At 42.2% G+C, this 20,024-nt stretch overlaps 1 long non-coding RNA gene across 9 annotated transcripts; it reads left to right on the forward strand.

Annotated features, from left to right (window-relative positions):
* Nucleotides 1–2,806: 2,806 nt before the first annotated feature.
* Nucleotides 2,807–7,966, forward strand: LOC119308866. 9 transcript variants are annotated; one of them, XR_005150331.1, is made up of 7 exons: nt 2,807–3,256; nt 3,348–3,799; nt 4,867–5,047; nt 5,148–5,242; nt 5,981–6,329; nt 6,791–7,085; nt 7,628–7,966. It is a non-coding gene; the product is annotated as an uncharacterized LOC119308866 (long non-coding RNA). The 9 variants fall into 9 exon arrangements; XR_005150332.1 differs by having other exon boundaries at nt 6,846–7,085; XR_005150327.1 differs by having other exon boundaries at nt 5,981–6,093; nt 6,255–7,085.
* Nucleotides 7,967–20,024: the final 12,058 nt, after the last annotated feature.

Consider the following 20,024-nt stretch of genomic DNA (forward strand, 5'->3'; position numbering starts at 1 on the left):
ATCTCAGTGTGGACTCGTTGTCTATGATGAAGGATGGCGCTGCCTCCCTGGCAAATGGGATCAGAGGAAGGGGCTCTACGTCGTGAATGTCGGCGAGGCAGCGGCCGAAGGCGAGCCCGACGATGAGCACGGGTGTTCGTCCCATGAAATAGGCGGCCACGGAGGGCGGATCTGAGGCCACCCCAATCGCCGGTGGCCCTTCCTCCCATCGCTCATCGCCTCCATTCTCTCTCTCCTCTAAATCTTTGTCGCCCCTGCCTGATTCTGGCCGACGCCATCCGGCTCTCGCATCGACCACCACCAGCACGGCTGCGGACGAGGCGCAACCGCAGACGCCGCCACCGCCATCCTCATCCACCTCCTCCACCATCCTTCCCAGCCGTCGTCGGGGGCACCCACCATCTGCGCTCTAGCCCACCCGCTCCCTCCTATCCCCTCCCCCTGCCTGCCAGCCCCATGATCCATCGCACAGATGGCAGGTACTACAGCGACCTCCTCCCCAGCGGATCCGGCCTCCTCCGATGGAGATCCATCCTGGGCACCGCCTTATTCTCATGCGTGCACGTCTATATCAACGTCTCATTCCACCTCACCTGAGCCTTTACCTTCCCACCTCTGCTTTAGATCCACATCACTTTGCAAGGTATGTGCTTGATTGTTCCGAACTGGATCGATGGATTATGCAAGGTACTTTGGGTGTCGTCATTGACGGCAATTGTCACGCCATGCTACCATCGGAGGGGTCCCTCATTGATGATTAGGGTCTTCCGAACTGCATGAGCTCCATTGAGAAGGATGTTTTTAATTCTGGTTTTGCCTACATGCTTTCTTTGCCTATATCTACTTAGCTAATGTCTTCTTATAGATAGTAGCTGCTGAAGTGGTGATCAAAGTTGTTCACTATAAGGAAACAACCATGATAACAAAAGTGTATATTCCCTGACCTTTGACCTGAAGTACTTTTTCATTAGAAACTTGCAACAGCCAGGCATTGAAATTAGCAACAGCTTCGTACGTACTGAACTAATTTGCAGCAACACGTACTGAACTAAGTTAGGTTATGCTCATCGTTCCAACATGCTTAGTGATAACCACCTAGCAAGCTGATCAAACATGAAAAAATTGAAGTGCTACTGCTAATCGTACTATTCTGAATGTGAAAATCTATTTAATTGGCTCTTCTCTAATTATACACTTGCATAAATCTCAGATCTTGCAAATTACAGTATAACCATAAAAGTCATGCTTTGACTCCTATAGGGCCTTTTGCACTTTAATATGACTAATAATTTGCCTTAATATCACAGATTGTATCACTACCTTTCTAAGTGAATGACATTCAAAAAGGTCATTAAATAAAACCAAGAAATCCTTCTGGAGTGTAGGAAAGTTGAGACTATAAAACCAAAAGGTTATATTTACGTTTATTAGAGAAGGTTCTTTACTTTTTATAGGAAAACACAAAATGTTGCGATGTAGAGTCTAGGTGGTGGGCTTCCTTGATCCACTTGGTGGATGAGGGCGACTCCGGTCCTGGCACCCATAGTGCCAGTGATCCAAAAATCATAGGGCCTGGATATAGCTCTAGCAGACGTATGCGGCTTGCGCATCGAGCTTGGTCGTCTCGAGCATGGAGATAGGCGAGTTGTAGACCAAGAGCTGGTACAGAGATAGGCGAGTTGTAGACAAGAGCTGGTGGGCAGCAAGAAACGCATGCACACCAAAGAACAAATCTGAGTCACATGCCTACTTCTATTGGTTTCTACAAAGAGCGGCTAGCTTAGATCTTAGACCAGTCGGTCACTGTCGAGGTCGCCAAGGTGATCTTACAGCACCGCCGTGGGGATTTCTCATGATTTTATGTAGGCAAGCCGCAAGCGGTGGTGGTGATTGGCTGGGTGGTGTCGCTGCCTTGGGAAGAGATGAAGTGATGGTAAAAGTAAGCAGGATCCGATGATTCTTCCGTGGGGATAGCCAAAGTCAAGATGTCGACTACAGACTCGTCGCAGACTTGTAGTGAACCTGGATGCGGCGAGCCTGATTTGTGGATCGATGGCGGGTCTTGACTTTGTTAGGCCGGGATTGGATGGTTGCAGAGGGTGGTGTGCTTGGTTGGGTTTCCATGAAAGAATGTGGCCTCCTCGTGGATCTGGTCATGCCCATCCTAGAGAACATTGTGTCCCTAGCTCCCTCGAGGAGCAAGGACAGTGCAAGCGGCAGCAGGGGGTAGGGTAGATGTGGGGAGGGATGTCGGCGGCTGCTCGAGGTCATCATGATGAAACCCTTGACGTCCCATCTTTATCAATGGAAGTGGAAGAGCACGAAGTCGAGATTGGATAGGAGTTTGAGTTCTTTTTGGCACCGATCGATTCCCCACTTTAGAGATGTATTTTTTTGCGTGCGAGCAAACAGTGGGTTGATTCTAAAAGGAATAGGCACTTTTCAACAGAAGTGCATGATGGACCAAAAATATGAGCTCATTTTATTTGTTTGATAGATATCGTATTATTCGTTGTTGTTCGTTCGGTGAAATTTCCTAATATTTGATTGTTGTGTTTCTAATTAGAGCACCCCATAATCACCCAATATGAGGGGATGATAAATGAAAGATACTGATTATAAATTTTAAAGAGCCCGTGGCAACGCACGGGCGTTATACGACGATTATAAAGCAGTTGGTGAATAGTCCGTGCGGTTTATTTTCGCTGGTTTATTTTCGTCATCCTCCCACCTCCGTTTTATTTTCGTCGTCCTCCCACCTCTTCTTACTCGGTATCCTCCAGCGAAATAAACCGGTGCCAAAAAAAACCCTAGGATCGATCCCTCGTTAGAGTAACGAGGCCCCCTCGACTCCTCTCTCGATCTGTTTCCGGGATTGAACGCCGCCGCCGCCGCCGCCGATCCCATCTTCCCCGGCGACATGCCTCGCCGGCGGCCTCCTCTCCCCCATCCACGCCGGCGACCTCCCTCTACCCCGCCCTCTCCGTCAACCCGTCTCTCCAGCAGCTCGGGCGAAACCCTAGCCCACCCGATGCCACGACAACCTAGCAGGCAGGCGCGAGGAGCCCTGCCCAGCCATGGCGACACCGCCGGCGGCCTCCTCCTCCCCCTCACCTTCTCTCCCTCTCCCAAGGGAGGGAAGGTAATGGAAGGGATCCGGCGGCAAGGGGAGGCAGCGCCCAGATCCGCAGCCGCACCGGCGGGCCGCCATCCCTCGAGGTCGTCCATGGAGGTCCGAACGTGATACAGGCTTGAGGTACGTCATACAGACTATTTTTTTACTCACATGGACCAAATCATCAATGTTAAAATTCTGATGTCCACCTAAAAGTAACTGTATGTAGCAGTCATACAGTAGCCCAGTAACAAGCCGAGGCCTAGGAAGTGCCTTCATGCGACGGCGACCTGAAGGTGTGGGAACATGCGACGGCGACCTGAAGGCGTGGGAACAGAGCTGGGACGTGCAGCGCCCTGCACAAGTCGGGTCGCGCACGGAGCGAGCGCCGTGCCAACGCATCCATCAATAGGACGCGGTGCCTCCATGTGTGTGCGGGGTGGATCCAAGGCCGTGCAAAATGAGATCGGCGGCGGGCAGACCTGTGCCGATTTAATGGGCTGGTGATGTTTGCAGGCGATGGCGCCGCGGCGTGGCTGTGGGTGTGGCCCGACCTCTGCCTCCTCTATCACGTGCAATCGTCCTTCTACGCCATCACCACCTCTCCCTTGATGTGTTCCTCTTCCTCGTGATCCCGCCTCCTGTTCCTCGCCAGATGACTACAACAGCCAGCGGTCACCTCATGTAAGTTTTAGTTGGTGCTGGATTAAACTACGACATGCAAGTTTAGGAACACACATTATTTTTCGACTAGGGATTGCATGGCTACTGAACTTTGAGCTCATATGCTGTAGTAGAGTTGCAGGCTTCATTATCTGATTTTTTTTCCTGAAATGTACTTTTCTTGTCTTCAGTTCTATTCTTAACCAATGAAATATTACTTAATGAGCATATGCTTGTTTGGCTTCCTCAGCTGTGTCTTCAGATTGGGGGTACCCCATGTTGCTGTTAGATGAATTGTGAATCAAGAGAGCATAGTGGAGGGAGGGGGAAAACCAATATACGTCTCTAAGTCTCTGTCAAATGTTTTTATTGGCAAATTTTGGTGCGGGTTACTGTATTTCTCTGTGTCAACCACATCACTTGTCGTTGATATGTGAATGCTAGCCAAGTTCTGCCATTGCGGGCACCCTTTTTGCATTGGTATGAGCATGGAAGAACTTGGGTGATGTTCTGGTGATAAAAGTGCTGCTTAAAATGCTGATGGTAGTGATTTCTTACCGAGTTATATGCGGTTCTAACTCAGCTGGCATGCTGACGATATTATTAAGGACTGATACATCTATCTATTGGGAAGTTGTTTTACTGGTTTAGGGTCTTTTCATGCTTGCTAAAAATCTCTGAACTATTAAAACCCAGTAAATAATCATTTCTTCAGTTTTATTGCTTCCCAAACTCAGTGTTTGTTTTAAAAGTTCAGAAGAAATTCGAAAACAAATTACTATATGTGGTTTTCTCGCCCAGCTTACTTATAAAGAAGGAGATTTCGAAGAACGTTTCAGTCGTAGACATAGCAACTATGTTGAATTGGTATTCCAGTGTTACATGTTAGAGAAAGTGGAAGAAAAGACAGAACAGTAAAAACACTAACTTCCAAATTGTGTCCCCAAACCGAGTGCAAGTGGTAAGTGTTGAGTAATATTAATGAGCCATACCTGTGTTTTACATGCTTATACATTTTTCTGTTTCTTTCCAAGATAAACACAAGTGTTCTGTTTGTGCATTGTGACGACAATTTTCTTGGATAACAGATGCGGCGAGCTCGGAGGAGGTTGCAGGTGGGATAACTGATGAGGAATGCTCGTGACATTGATGAACTTGATATGAGTGTTTTGTAGATCATCATCCAACCGACGTGCCAGACATGCTACATATTGGCATGATGGACTTCTATGGTACAAGGACATTGGGCACCATGTAAATGTGACTAATGTATGTGGTCCATGCAAATAACTTACTTGATGACCAGTTTATCTTGCTTGATAAAGAGCACGACAGTGATTATTTTGTTCTTCCCTGGTTTGTATTGCAGGGTTCGCTTCGGGACACGTTCAGTGTCCTCTGATGTACTGAAGAAAGCATATTAAGCTACATAAACATGGATTCTTCTCTATTGTCACAAAACAGGTATTCTTCCTTGCTCCAATCAACTCACTGATGCATGGATTCACTTAACTTACTTCGATTATATGTAGTTTACCCTCTAATTAACCACATTAAAGATGTTGCTGATTATTGCAAATTGGAAATCTGTGGAGATGTTTCCTAAAAAGCAAAAGCCTAGCAGATTTACGACATGCAATACTGTGAAGCTATATTAATTAGCTTGCTCTTTCATCAAACCAACAAAAAATGGATGCCTTAGTACTAAGAATGGTGAAAAGCTAAAATAAATGAGAACTTTGGTATTCACAGTTCTATATTCAAGTCCAGCTCAGGAGTTCATAGACTTGATGAATCATCTATTCTTGACTAAAGTTGGCTCCCTCCGCTGTTAAATATTCAGTGTTTTTGGAATTAAAACCTAAAAAAAATTAGTAGTGAAGTTACCCTCCAAATACAGTTGTAGGATAACATTAGTCTTTTATTTGATGTTGCTTATTCTCTTTTACAAGGGAGACTGATTCGCTTTGGTGTATTGGATGTTATAATTTTTTATTTATTGACTGCTTATATGACGTTTGGTCATCAACTTGTTTCATTCAGTTTTGTGGTTTATTTAACCCGTACGTCATTCTGCGTACACACGAGATCATTTTGTAGCCATCATACTTTGTTTGCCTAATAATATAGCAATAAACATTCGATATGTTCTTGTTTTCCTCGAATTGATCCCTGATTGTTTGCCATGTCATGTGCATGCAGCTGGCTCTTGGGGTTTCCAAAGCCTCTTTTGGGGATGCAGCTGGAGGGTTCCATGGCGTTTTTAGCAGGGACGGTGTGCGGCAGGTTACGTGTGCTGGACACGTCAAGTTGAGGTGCCTAAAGTTTCTATATGGCTTAATTTTGTCGCTCTCAGCACCCTTGCAAGATCATTGTTTTATGAACTCTTCAAAATTTCTCTACTTTTACTGAATTTGGGTCTTTGTTTCTAAGATTCCCCTAACTTATGTTGTCATCTGGTTCTCCCATCTTATAGGTTATTTGCTCAGTTGACCATTTATAACAAGGAACAAAAAAATCACTAGGTGTTCTATACATGTCCTCCAGTATGGTATACTATTCGTTTTTAAGAATTTGTATGCCCTTTTTCTGGAATGTCGTCTCTTGGATACATCAAGATAGTTGATTCCAATTGTTATTGTTGTTGTTTTCATACTACATTGTTGCTACTGTTCCTAAGTGTAGCGTACGATTTTTTTTGATCATCATTGCCCTTTCTAGGTCAATTTTGATATATTTAAGCTACTATAGTTGGGAAGCTATTTTAGGAAAGTGTCAATGCTACCTCGGAGGTTTCTTTAATATCTGATGAGTATCAGCAAAATATATGACACCACAATGATGTCTAGAACAGGAAGTGATTAGGCCTCAATGCTATATCTATATGTTTGCTGGATTGTAGCAGCTTCAAACCGTGTTTTAAGAGCTCCAATTTTCCCAAATCTGAATGCACAAAAACTTCTTGGTATTTCACAACAATATAAATTACACCGATTTTTAACTGACTATCAGGTGTATCTTCTTTCGGTCTGTTAATTTGATCTCCGTGTGAACACATATGTGTCAGTTTCATCATGCTAGCAAGGAGAATCAGGTGTTCCTCCGTCGCCGCCGTTGCCACCAACAACAAAAATGACGACCAGCTCATGAGACGGCTAATAGAGAATTGGAGCCTTCTTGAGAAGGCAACACACTTGAGATCAAGAGAGAGGGGGGAGAGATCGAGGGAGGGAGAGGGAGGAAGGAAGGGGGAGATTTTGCAGGTACACAGGACAACCATGTTATAAAATGTAAATGAGATTTGGTGGTAAGTCATCATTGTGTTTTCCCAATCTGTCAGACATCATTGCGTTTGTTCCCAACCTGTCAGACATTATAAATTTCATGTTGAATATGTCATAGAAATGTTTCTCAATAAATATGTTTTTTTTGCTCTTGATATTTTAATATGATTGTAAATTCATCCATTTAGATATCACTCTGAGAAATATTTATAGTTGGGACAAGGAAGAAAAGGAAATGGCTTTAACAGTAAAAAAGAAGTCGCCGATGCATTTAGTTTTGAATGGTATATGACATTTAGTACTCCCTTTTATCCATGTTACTTCGTCACAGTTGCACACAAATCTGTTGTTACATCCTACAAAAATGCAAAGGGGAAGTATGTTGTTAGGTGCACTCTCATGATAAAGATTTCATTAAAAACACGAAGGGTGATTCGGTCAGATAGGGATCAAAAATTGGTTACTGCTATTTCATTCCATTTGGATGGTAATTCAGAATTTATCTTATGAAAATGAATGTTTGTGATATGTTAGTAATCTAACACTTGTAAAACAATACATGCAGGTGCATGCAATAGCTCTGATTTATTAGAGTAGTTATCCCAAGTTCCAAGGGACAAGAACAAGATAATGGAGCTCAAGGGGTATTCAATCAAGAGGCAAGCTGGGAAAAGAATATTCAAACCCCTCTGCCCTTGGAAGTAGCTTCTACGTAAATTGCATTTATTGTTATAAGATTGTAATTATCAAATGTATGAATCTGTGTGAAATTGTGCAAAGGCCCGCTTGTTCTTTCACTTTTAATAGAGTTGCACTGTACATGGAATTCAAACTCTTTAAACTCGACAACGATATTCTTGATGAGAGCATAACAAAACCCTGAAAAGGCACACTTATTCTTGAATTACATAGTGAGAAGTGATTGGTGTCCTTTTTCTTTGTTAAATCGTCCATCTCAACATTGTTATTTGTTATTTCTACTAACATTAACATGGTGAGTGATTATTGGAGCAGCTTTCATATTTGTTTGATATCTTTAATATTACTTGCTAAAACATGTCATGTAAACTTTTTTGTTTTGTGGCAACGCATGGGTCTGCTGCCGCTGCACTGCCTCTGAACTTGGTGGAGACGCGGAAGGACAGTTGTGGCGTTGTGAAGGCCTTACGGCTCAACACCTCCTGCCAGGACAACAACCACTGCATCGGTAAGATAGGACCTAAAGGCATCTCCAATGTGGGCCCACAAAATGCACACACTATTTATCTACGGATTGGTTCGCAGACACGGATCAAAGTAATAGCATATCAAATCTTCATGAATGAAAATATTCAAATGTGACAGCAGTTCTACTATAAATATTATAATCCAATTAAATTTTGAAATAAAGTAGTTCCAACATAAAATCAACCTGCAAGATGGAACACCCGTGTCACAAATTTGAAGTCTAATTCATAATATAGTTCGGGAGAAATAGACGAATTCAACTCTGATAGTACACAACATTAGTTGGGCTTTAAATTTTGCCCATTACCACCGTCGATACTATTTTTGTTTTTGGACCTTAACATTAGTTGAGATTCAAAAGGTACATGATCTTTGTGATATTATCGGTTCATGTTGTGCCCATCTGTAGACTTTTTCTCAGATTTTCTTGAAAACATTTGTAAGTACAAGCCAAATCCAGGTGCAGTACAAGCCCTGGTGCACTATATACTTACCAAGGGAGATGTGCTGTTGGTTGAAAAATGGCCGCGGTTAACAACTTGGGCCTAATATTTGACAAGAACTTTAACCATTTGCAGTGTTATTTTTAGGCTGATTATTGCTATGGAGAATGGAACACCATGCTATTGATAAAGAACAATCTCACAAAATTGGATCTATTTTCTTGTGCTATATTTGATGATAAGAGGCGCACTATAAGTCTAAGGAATTGTCAAGCTCTGTGTACCTTATAATAGTGACACACATGGATGCGTGAAGTTGAGTGATACTAATACTATTTAATCGTGGACGACATATATTCAGTTAGCGAACGATTTGGTTGGTTAAGGAGACACAAAGACTGTCGAGAAGGAAACAAGTGAAACAGAGTCTTTATTTGTCGTTGTATAATGGAAATCGGATGCCACCTTGCTTAACACATGTTTCTGAATTAAAAGAATAATCTGATCGATGTTTTTATATTTTTATTATTACGTGTCGGCTTTTGCCCGTAGCAACGCACGGGCATTCTACTAGTGGTACGGAGTATGTAGGTTGGTAATTGCCAGCCCCAACGATTTTTTTACAAAGTAAGGAAGTCGCCAACCCTGCCGATTTTTAAGGAAGGAAGGAAATCACTAGCTCGGCCAATAATATTTCCGGAACGAAGTAATTAGCCAACCTTGCAGATTTTTTCAATGCTATAGCCATGAAACCTCCTATACTCCGCTTGGCCGTCTCCCATCGGCATACGTCAGCGCCCAGGTGATGAGGACCACGCCGGCTTGCCCCCTTGCTCGATGACTGCCAAATCAAGTCGCCAGAGCCGGATTCATGCAGTTCGAGGTCGTTGTCGCGTGGGTTGATGGTGGTTGTCATGCGTGGGACACCGACGACCCTCCTTTGCGAGCCACCCGATCGGTCTCTTCACCTCAGGTCGATGTAGTGCCTCAGGGGCGAGGTTGCGATGGCCTCCTCCTCATGCCATCTCCATCCTCCTCCTCAACATGTCAACGTCGCCTCCCCTCATCCATCAGCTGTCTGCGTGTGCCCTATGACAGAGGGCGACGTCGACCATGGAGCGGATCCCAACGGCGGGGTCCGATGTAGTGGTCACCTCCAATGAGCGCAGTGGTCGACACCGATGAGCAGGGCCTCGGTCGCCAGTCCTCCTCGTATTGCTATCTTCCCTATCCAGAGAAACCAGAGAAACACAATGCGCTGTTCCTCCTTAGGCTTTGTTTGATAGAAGTGGATTGAGGAGGTTTGGGGAGGGAGGATTTCAGGGGATTGGGTGAATCCCTTCCTTCCACCCAATCCCCTCAAAACCCTTTGAATCCCAACAACCCCTCCATCCACAATCCTCTTTGTTTAAAATTTCTATTTGGTAGGTAGGGTTTGTCATATTGACATAACATGGTGTATTACATATAAAAAAATCCAATCTTTACAATGTAACTAACTCCCCTTAAAACAACATGATATCTCATCACAACAACAACATAATTTATCATGACAAGTATGACTTGGAATCACCAAATCCCAACAATCATAATTTATCATAAGAACAACAACATGTTATCATGACCACAACAGGTCACTGCCGCCATGGCCTACAAGTTCACCATCAACAGTGTACATTGTATCTTCGTGACATCATAGCCAACAAGCTCACGTGGCTCCTTGGACTCCGTTCTTTGGGTGCTTGCATGATAATATATGTGAGACAAGCCTGGAAATCTCAACTCCAACATATCACCCATGATTAGTGTGAAAAATGCAATAGAAACAACACTAACAAAATAATTGTGTAGCACACAGAGGTTTAACTGTACTAAGAGCATACATACTCATACACGTTTTGAGGATGTCACAAGATCATGAGAAGGTTGTATTAACCAGGAGGAGCAACAAGCCATCAAATACAAGATTCAGTTTGTTTAAATTTTGTTCACTGAATAAACATTAGAAAACATATGACATGTGGACAGTGAAATAGGGTGCACGGGGGCAGTTCTAATCCTTTCTAAAAGAAAGTGTTATGTCAGTTCTGATCCTTTTAGATAGAAAATGAAACGGGAGTGCCGCAGTGCCATAGAAGGGTTGTCAGACATTTCCATTGGCATACAATGGTCCTGACACTTTGCAAGGGCATACAAAGTTTTTACCCCTCATAGAAAGCCTAAAAAATTTAGCAATTTTCAGGAGTCTTTCCAGAATTCAACACCAACACATTAAGAAGTGAAACTAAGCACAAATGTTAGCTGATTGTAACATCAACATAGTCAAATCATGAAAATCACATTGAACGCAGATAGCAACAATGTGTAATCTCTTTGAATGCAGAAATAATAGTTATCATTTAGAAAACAACATGAGAAAGTAATAGCTACAGTACATCATGCAGGTGCAGGTAACTGCATATCCAGGTCATGGCTTGATATCATTTAGAAAACAACATGAGGAAGTGGTTGGATCTTGTAGTTACCTCACTACATAACTCTTTGGTTCTATGTCACAAGCTTTTAGAGAATACTACCCCTCGAGTAATGATCCCAATACTATCATGGTGTGTGTATGGGTGAAAGGTAAATTTGTTTTTCATGAAAAGACCAAAGCTAGCTGTCAGACACCCCAAGATGAGTGTCCATACAATTCACTGCATGTTGATAAAAAACAACTAAATAGCCACCTAAATTACAACTAATATTTGAATGCTACTGAAGCTAAGTGTCGTGTTCTGCAATTAGAAGAGACTGACAGTGATCTGGCCATGGGTTACCATGGAGGCAGCAAACTGCCGAAGCTAAACTCCACAACAAAGCCAGGTAGGAGAGGAGAAGAATGGCCATGGAGGTAGCGAACTGCTGCAGAACGGAGCTATGGCCGTTGGGTGATGGACGAGGAGCAAGAAGAGTCGGCCCTATGGTTTGCAGGGGAGGGGATGTAGAAGTGGAGGAGAGGGGATGAATCACCTCGGGGAGAACCGGCAAAGAAGGACGTCAACACTCTGGCAGCGGTGGGGCGGTGAAGATCCGGCGACGGGGCGCTCCACTCGGTGGCGGTGGCGCGCCTCCTCCTCAGTGGCGGCGACGCATTCCCTTTGTTCTCTGCGCGTCCCCTTGAGGGTTGGGAGACACGTGGATAGAAGGGGAAGGAAGGGATTGGGCTGTGCAAAACCCGCGAAACAAATGGGCTGTCGGGGGTTAGGGAGGTTTTCGGGCCCCGCGGGGTTAATCCTCTGAAAAACCCATCAATCCCCTTCCAGCAAACGAGGCCTTATGTGGATTTTATGCAATTTAGTGAAATTTTGTAATACTACTTCAGAGGACGTTCTCCTTTTCTCCCATGAGGTAATTGCTTGCTTTTTTAGTGCTTGTATTATTACTGCTAAGGAAAAGATAGAGGAGGAGGATCCGTGTTGATGTACTCCTCGATTAGTAGGGATGAATATCTGTTGTTACTACTAAGGAAAATATTAGTGTTACTGCTAAGAAAAAGATAAAGGAGGAGTATTGATAACCCTCGATCGACTGGGAAGAAATTTTGTTTCAATTTGATTACTTGTAAATTTTGTTGAAGAACTACAATATCTAAATCCTGAAGGACCTACCCTTCATGTGAAATCAAACTCAAGTAAAGGGCGGAAATTAGCATGCCCCTTAAAATAATGATGTTGTGAACATTTGTTCTAACAAAGAAACTAGCTCAAGCCATGCTTATCCTCTTAAATTACAATGTTTTTTTATTTAAAGGTTGTTATTCCATGTCAACTATAGTTAGCACTTTGGAAAATTTGTTTTCACGAACTTGTTTTTTACTCGGGCCAGGTTATAGGCAATTAGAGATTGATCACCTGCCTAGCTACCCATCTCTGAAAACAAATAGACTACCTTGCAAGCATTCGGGATTTCAAAAGAATGGTGTAGGAAATTAGAGATTGATCACATGCCTAACTACCCATCTCTACTAACCAATACACTACCTTACAACTAGAGATTGATCACCTGCCTAGCTACCCATCTCTTAAAACAAATAGACTACCTTGCAAGCATTCAGGATTTCAAAAGCATGGTGTAGGAAATTACCTACAAGTAGTATACAGATAGATTGATTCTATTGATATTTTTTGTCTCAGGTAAAAGAGAAAGAAACACGAAGTTTCCTAGGCAGTTAATGTTCCTCGCGGTATACTGACACAGCCAAAACAATAGGTGTGTAGCTTACAACGAGCAAAGTAACACAAGATGTAAAGAAATGAGATATTTTTTCTCTACAATCGGGCTTTGTTTTCTATCTCAAGAAGGGATGAGTTTCATAATTCACACTCTATTTGTTTGTAAAGGTATTTTAACTAAATCATAATTGTTTGATTATTTTCTTGTTTCATCTAAAAACCCAAACAAAGAAGATATGGGCCAGTGGTGGCCGATGCGGGCTTGTCGGTAGCGTATAGGGACGACATCAACCTCGTCACAGCAAAGAGTGGCCAAGCTGGAGATGAACCGGTGATAAACAATCTCAGGCCGAGCAATGCAAGAATATCTTTTTATTATCTAGACCATGCTTAGAAACCAAATGACGATTTGTTGTGATCACAGGTTAAACTATGCGGCCGGGTTACCTAAATTGAGTCTGGTGCCTACAAGTAGAGTTGCATGTTAGATGATGGGACATGAGTGCTCAAGATAAAACTATGGTGGAGCGATCCCAACTCTCAAGACTTCATATTTTTCATTACATTGATGATGTTGTTTAACTTCATTAAAAAATTGTAGGTTGTCAAAACTGTCGAATAGAATGATGTAAAAGATACAAGGTGAAAAGGTTGAAAGAATGGATTTCTTGCTCTGGAGCGCTCCCTGGCCATGTTCACCACCATTACCCTGATGCCTAAGCGGGCCAGCCTTCCCGCATCATCTGGGGGCCTATGGGTAGGAGTCACCGCCTCGGTAAGCCGTGTAGTAGGCGGGTTTTCTTCCCCAACACAGGCACTCGCAAGAACCAACAAGGCCAAGACTCTTTGGATCGAGAACGTGCAGCAACGAATGGATGAGAGCCGCATCTACACTTGATTGGCCAGCCGCAAAGAGGTATGTTCTCGCTCACCTATGCAATATCGTTCGAATATGTGGCATGATTCTTTTACTCCATCAAATATCAGCTTTACAGCACTCATTCATGAGCCTCGATGCGTTACTCAAATGGATCTATGGGTTAATTCAAATGTCATTCGCTATAGGTAAGGTGTACGCACTTATTCGTATGTATATATTATCTTTTGAGCTTATTGTTTTCGGGCATTAATCTTAGGAATATGTTTATTTGCTAATATGATGGTCGGTCATAGTTTAGATTTTAAGTGGGTTGTATTGGAGTGCAATATGAACTATTGTTGATGTTGTAAGGCTCTTTTGGTTGGTAGAGGTCGCTAGCCAATATATACCTGATGTAATAATGGTTTGCTGTAAATGATTTGTTGTTCGGTTCTTTGTTGAGACTTACATGCATGTAATAGCTAGGATCCTCTTATATGTTCCTCTTTCAATATATCAGTATTTGTGCGTGCATGTTGTTCATGTGAACATCATGGCAACGGGCCATAATTTTACAATGAGACGCAATGTGTAGGGTGAAGTCGTTGATATGGTACACTCTCTTTCAGGCTAAAAGAGACATGTTGTAAAGTGATCATCGGACTAATATTGCACAACATGGCTTGTCCACTTGCCAGTGCGAATCGTTATCTATTATACGTCGCCGATTAAAATGGTGGCTAATATCAATTGTTCTTTGTAATGCTCCAAAATATTTTTTTCTTTGCAAGGTCCCAACAATGCATGATCACCAGATTTGTGCAATGGCATGTAGACATTATGAATAGTTCTGGTCAAATATGAAACCTCGAAACATTAGTAAGTTGAAAAGCATTTGCATTTTAGGATCTGAAAGTTTTTTCAAGAAAAGCAAGCAGTTCATGACTGGGTACGACCTTAAAACATTCAAGGTAGGGTTGGATTTGTTCTGCGTGCTTATGCTCTTCTGATAGAGATTACTGAATTGGTTTGTGGCCTCTTGGATCAGTTGCATGCCATAGTTATGGTGGCTAAATCAAGTACACGGCTAGATAGCTCCTGGCCTCTGATACGTCTCCAACGTATCTATAATTTTTGATTGTTCCATGCTATTATATTACCCCTTTTGGATGTTTATGAGCTTTATTTTACACATTATTATCATTTTTGGGACTAACCTACTAGCCGGAGGCCCAGCCTGTATTGCTGTTTTTTGCCTATTTCAGTATTTCGGAGAAAAGGAATATCAAATGGAGTCCAAATGGAATGAAACCTTCAGAAGCGTGATTTTTGAAACGAACGTGATCCAGAGGACTTGGAGTGCAAGTCAAGAAGCAACCGAGGCGGCCACGAGAGGGTAGGGCGCGCCCCCTGTCTTGTGGGCCCCTCGGGCGGCCACCGACGTACTTCTTCCTCCTATATAAGCCTATGTACCCCGAAAACATCCAGGGAGCTGCCGAAACACAATTTCCACCGCCATAACCTTCTGTATCCGTGAGATCCCATCTTGGAGCCTTCGCCGACGCTCCGCCGGAGGGGGAATCGACCATGGAGGGCTTCTACATCAACACCATAGCCCTTCCGATGAGCTGTGAGTAGTTTACCACACACCTTCGGGTCCATAGTTATTAGCTAGATGGCTTCTTCTCTCTTTTTGGATCTCAATACAATGTTCTCCCCCTCTCTTGTGGAGATCTATTTGATGTAATCTCTTTTTGCAGTGTGTTTGTCGAGATCCGATGAATTGTGGGTTTATGATCAAGTTTATCTATGAGAAATATTTGAATCTCCTCTGAATTCTTTTATGTATGATTGAGTTATCTTTGCAAGTCTCTTCGAATTATCAGTTTGGTTTGGCCTACTAGATTGATCTTTCTTGCCATGGGAGAAGTGCTTAGCTTTGGGTTCAATCTTGTGGTGTCCTTACCCAGTGACAGAAAGGGTTGCAAGGCACATATTGTATTGTTGCCATCGAGGATAAAAAGATGGGCTTTATATCATATTGCATGAGTTTATCCCTCTACATCATGTCATCTTGCTTAATGAGTTACTCTGTTCTTATGAACTTAATACTCTAGATGCAGGCAAGAGTCGGTCGATGTGTGGAGTAATAATAGTAGATGCAGGCAGGAGTCGGTCTACTTGTCACGGACGTGATGCCTATATACATGATCATGCCTAAATAATCTCATAACTATTCACTTTTCTATCAATTGCTCGACAGTAATTTGTTCACCCACCGTAATACTTATGCTATCTCGAGAGAAGCCTCTAGTGAAACCTATGGCCCCCGGGTCTATCTTTTATCATATTTGCTTCCAATCTACTTTTATTTGCATCTTTACTTTTTGCATCTATCTTATAAAATACCAAAAATATATTTATCTTATCATACTATCTCTATTAGATCTCACTTTCGCAAGTGGCCATGAAGGGATTGACAACCCCTTTATTGCGTTGGTTGCGAGTTCTTTGTTTGTTTGTGTAGGTGCGTGGGACTTTTGAGGAGCCTCCTACTGGATTGATACCTTGGTTCTCAAAAACTAAGGGAAATACTTACGCTACTATTGCTGCATCACCTTTTCCTCTTCTAGGAAAACCAACGCAAGCTCAAGACGTAGCAGCCTCCCTTAGATAAATGGAGATGATGAAGGAAGTTACTGCCTGGTCTCTCGCTGCCCTAGCCTGGATAAGCTTGAAGGTCCCTTTATATCCTGAAGAAATTGAAGCAGCAGACAACACTTCTCAAGTTTTTGGAAGTTAAATGTATTCGGGTTCAGTTAGACAAATGTTAAACTCCTCAAAAACAATCCTTTGAATAATAGTTAAAGCCTTCTAGGGCTTCTGATAGAGATGCCCATAATGTGATATTAGGCCTAGAGTAGAGCTCGAGAAGAAGTGCATGACTTGAGGGGAGAGCACGCATGATGGCTCATGAGTTTGATTAGTAGTAGAAACCACCTTTGCAACAATGTGAACTTCACCATCTAATCTAGGAGAGCCGAGGGTTTGAGAGAAGAGACCCCATGAAAATAAAATAAGGTGCACTCTACACTAAATAGTTCGGGTCTCATACAAAGTTCAGAAGAGTGACAACACTTAGGATTCACCAAAAAAAACACTTAGTCTGATATTGCCAAACAATCCGGTCCTCACAACAATCTGAGTAATACTTTCCAACGCATGCCACCATTGCATCAACTCATCACTGTTGCTCCTTCTACCAGGCCTATTCCGTTGGCATGCCAAATATCAGCCAGTCTTGCCTTACTTATTAACTATGTAGTACAAGTCCCAAAAATCGAGTCGCTAAATTAAAGCAACAGAGTCAAACCATCAGTCCTCCCAAAATATAAAGGGAACTCTGCCAACGGTCGATCAATTTCAGTCATGTCAAGAGCATCTATAACTCTATAATATGAAGTCAAGACAATCATCAGACACGGCTGATTAGCCTCGATATCTGCTCAAAGAACACGCGGGACAGCGCTTAGGCCGGTGGAAGCTGGAGCAGGAGACTGAAGGAGTGGAATAAGATTGCGGTTAGGCCGACGTCAAGAGGGTGGCTCGCGGGAGCGGGAGAAGGAGGACGAATGAGAGAGGAAGAAGATTGATACTTCTCCAACATATCTATAATTTTTTATTGTTCCATGCTATTATATTATCTGTTTTGGATGTTTTATATGCATTAATATTCTATTTTATATTCTTTTGGGACTAACCTATTAACCTAGAGCCCAGTGCTAGTGCCAGTTTCTGTTTTTCCTTGTTTTTGAGCTTCGCAAAAAAGGAATACTAAACGGAGTCCAAACGGAATAAAACTTCATGATAATTTTTCTTGGACCATAAGACACCCAGGAGACTTGGAGTTCAAGTCAGAAGAGGCACGAGGCAACGATAAGGGTGGAGGGCGCGCCCAGGGGGGTAGGGTGCGCCCTCCTACCTTGTGGGCCCCACGTGACTCCCCTGACCTAGTTTTGCCTCCTATATATTCACATATATTCCTGAACCACCGTAAGCATCCACGAAAACACTGAGTAGTTTACCTAAGACCTACGGGTCCATAGCTAGTAGCTAGATGGCTTCTTCTCTCTCTTTGATTCTCTATACCATGTTCTCCTTGATGTTCTTGGAGATCTATCCGATGTAATCTTCTTTTACGGTGTGTTTGTCGAGATCCGATGAATTGTGGATTTATGATCAGCTTATCTATGAATATTATTTGAATATTCTCTAAATTATTATATGCATGATTTGATATCTTTGTATTTCTCTTTGAACTATTGGTTTGGTTTGGCGAACTAGATTGATTTTTCTTACAATGGGAGAGGTGCTTAGCTTTGGGTTCAATGTTGCGTGATTTCACCCGGTGACAAAGTAAGGGTAGCGAGAAAAGTATTGAATTGTTGCCATCAAGGATAAAAATATGGGTTTACATCATATTGCTTGAGTTTATTCCTCTACATCATGTCATCTTACTTAAGGCATTACTCCGTTCTTTATGAAGTTAATATTCTAGATGCATGCTGGATAGCGATCGATGTATGGAGTAATAGTAGTAGATGCAGGCAGGAGTCGGTCTACTTGACACGGACGTGATGCCTATATTTCATAATCATTGCCTTGGATATCATCATAAATTTATGCTTTTCTAACAATTGCTCGATAGTAATTTGTTCACCCACCGTATTATTTGCCTTCAAGAGAGAAGCCTCTAGTGAAACCTATGGCCCCCCGGTCTATTTTTCATCATATTAGTTTCCGATCTACTATTTTGCAATCTTTTACTTTCAGATCTACAAACCAAAAAACCCGAAAATATTTTATCATTTGTTTAGTTTTATTTATCTATCTCTATCAGATCTCACCTTTGCAAGTGACCGTGAAGGGATTGACAACCCGTCAACCTTGGTTCTTAACTGAGGGAAATACTTATTTCTACTTTGCTGCATCACCCTTTTCTCTTCAAGGGAAAAATCAACACAAGCTCAAGAAGTAGCAGGAAGAATTTCTGGCGCCATCGCTGGGGAGATCTACACCATGTCAAGACATACGAAGTACCCATCATAAAACTCTCATCTCTTGCATTACATTATTCGCCATTTGCCTCTCGTTTTCCTCTCCCCCACTTCTAAAACAATTTTCGAAAAGATTTGCCTTTTTATTCACCCTTCTTCCGTTCATCTTTTTCGTTTGCTTTTTGCTCGTGTGTTAGATTGCTTGCTTTGTCACGATGGCTCAAGAGAATACCAAATTTTATTAGTACTCTGATTGCTGCCGCCACTAAATCTTATGAAATTAATGCCGCTTTGCTGAATCTTGTTATGAAAGATCAATTTTCCGGCCTTCCTAGTGAAGATGCCGCATCCCATCTGGATAATTTTGTTGAGTTGTGTGATATGCAAAAGAAGAAAGATGTGGATAATGATATTGTTAAATTGAATCTATTTCCGTTCTCACTACGAGATCGTGCTAAAATTTGGTTTCATCTTTGCCTAAAAATAGTATTGATTCATGGAATAAGTGTAAATATGCTTTTATTTCCAAGTATGTTCCTCCCGCTAAGATCATCTCCCTTAGGAACGATATTACGAATTTTAAGCAACTTGATCATGAACATGTTTCACAATCTTGGGAGAGGATGAAATTGATGATACGAAATTGCCCTACTCATGGTTTAAATTTGTGGATGATCATACAAATATTTTATGCCGGATTAAATTTTGCTTCTAGAAATCTTTTAGTTTCGACCGCAGGAGGTACTTTTATGGAAACTAGATGATACCCCGCGCGTTGCCGCGGGACATTGGTGACCCAAATAGTAGATGATACCCTGCTCGTTGCCGCGGGACATTGGTGAGCCAAATGGTATTTCTTTAGATGTGGGTTACCCAGCTTTAAGAGAGATTATGTGCTCTCTAGACTATAGAGGAATAATAGTATTGATAAGATAAAGAAAAACAATGCAAACAAACTGTACCATTAATGTAGGATGATTTTTAGTCATTAAAAAGGGATGTTTGACAACTTATAAGAATTGAAATCATACTTTGTGATAATTGTGTTCAAAAAATTATGCTAAAAATTTGATTGTAGGTTGTCTAACATTCTATTCTTAGATGCAAGCACCCTTATAATATTTGAGACGAAGCGCTAGCTTGTATTTCTACAGCAAATTGT

This window comes from Triticum dicoccoides, chromosome 5B (assembly GCF_002162155.2).
Source record: "Triticum dicoccoides isolate Atlit2015 ecotype Zavitan chromosome 5B, WEW_v2.0, whole genome shotgun sequence".
Classification (NCBI taxonomy): domain Eukaryota; kingdom Viridiplantae; phylum Streptophyta; class Magnoliopsida; order Poales; family Poaceae; genus Triticum; species Triticum dicoccoides.